General features: G+C 41.4%; 1 pseudogene; it reads right to left on the reverse strand.

The window, feature by feature from the left end:
* Window positions 1-302: 302 nt before the first annotated feature.
* LOC145409425 (5.8S ribosomal RNA) lies at window positions 303-452 on the reverse strand (annotated as a pseudogene).
* Between the last annotated feature and the right edge of the window lie 977 nt (window positions 453-1,429).

A 1,429-nucleotide genomic window follows, 5' to 3' on the forward strand; every position in this document is an offset into this window, starting at 1 on the left:
CTGTATCTGTAGCCAGATGCCGTAATCCCATAAAGGGTTTCCAGTTTGTCTTTTGAGTCGTATTATGGGGAGGGACACTTGACCCTCCGCCAACCTACTTGTTGACACGTAAGAGCACGTATGGGTTGTATATACTGTATAGTTATCACTCAGCGTATTAAATGATACACCGGGACTTAAAGACTTTCGGTAAATGGCGAAACCTGTTGACGGTCATTATTAACGAAAGCCAAAGTCGCCCCTGTGGCTTACGCTAGTTAGCCTATACTGGTCCTTAGCAGAACAGTTTGAGAGGCCAATTATGATCCTTGTTCAGGTGTGGCGGCTACCCTCAAGCCACGGTAATGTGCATTCGACTTGTCGATGTATCCGAAAATGCGTTTCACATACCGACTCGCAGTTCCCTGTGGTATTTATCGACCCACTAGCCAAGTGATCCTCCGTTTCTCCTTACTTCCATTTTTCTCCCTGCACCAGCATCACATATACAGGTGGTGTAGGTGCAGGGAGGAAAAAAAAATAAAGAGGGACAGAGGAATAACTAAGAGTTGGTATGCTGACGGTTGAATCACTAGATATAACAGAGGACAGTTTTAAAATCATACACAATATAACAAGCAAACACAAATTCCAAAACACTGTGGCCGGTGCTCTGACATGACAGAAAGTGCTTTAAATGAATAAAGAGAAGGTGGATAGGCTTACGAATGTATGGCATAATATAAATCGTCAATAATTGTGCATGATTGCCTCCAGCGACCCACATACTCCTGTTTACGAGTGGCTTTGGCATTACACACCGCCACCCAGTGTTATTAATGGCCGTGGTGCTGCAGGACTCAAATGTACCAATGCTTTCAGATATGCATTTTGATGGTCCCTATAATGATTGGACCGTGGTCATATTAGTGAGGTGACTGAGGTTATTTTTGGTAATGGGTTAAAATTCCCGCGTAAAAATAGAAAATGTAAGCGTTTGTGTGTGTGTGTGTGTGTGTGTGTGTGTGTGTTGTAAGGGGCGTGAGTACTTTAGTGTGTGTTAGTAATTAAAGTTCAATGAATTGCACACATGACTTCTTTTAGGCATCGGGAGACTAGATTAGGTAGCGTCAGTGTAGTAATTTAAAGGTTACTCGTACTTGCTGGCCGGCTCGTAACAACATGATAACTTGTCTTACCGTAAGTAACTAAAGATTTGTCTTCAAGGGACGCTCAAGAGACGTGAATTAATTTGTGCACTTCATTCCTTGTCCTTCCAAAAAACATGTGTTAGTTATGACGAGGAATTATCCATTACTAAAAGTTTTTTTTTTTTTTTTTGTTTATTCACACACACACACACACACACACACACATACACACATTCATACACGTATACTGTACATACATACATGCATACATACGTATATACACACATACACATATTGGT

The sequence above is a fragment of the Coenobita brevimanus genome, chromosome 80 (assembly GCF_032717465.1).
Source record: "Coenobita brevimanus isolate Jiangsu-jjx chromosome 80, ASM3271746v2, whole genome shotgun sequence".
Classification (NCBI taxonomy): Eukaryota; Metazoa; Arthropoda; class Malacostraca; order Decapoda; family Coenobitidae; genus Coenobita; species Coenobita brevimanus.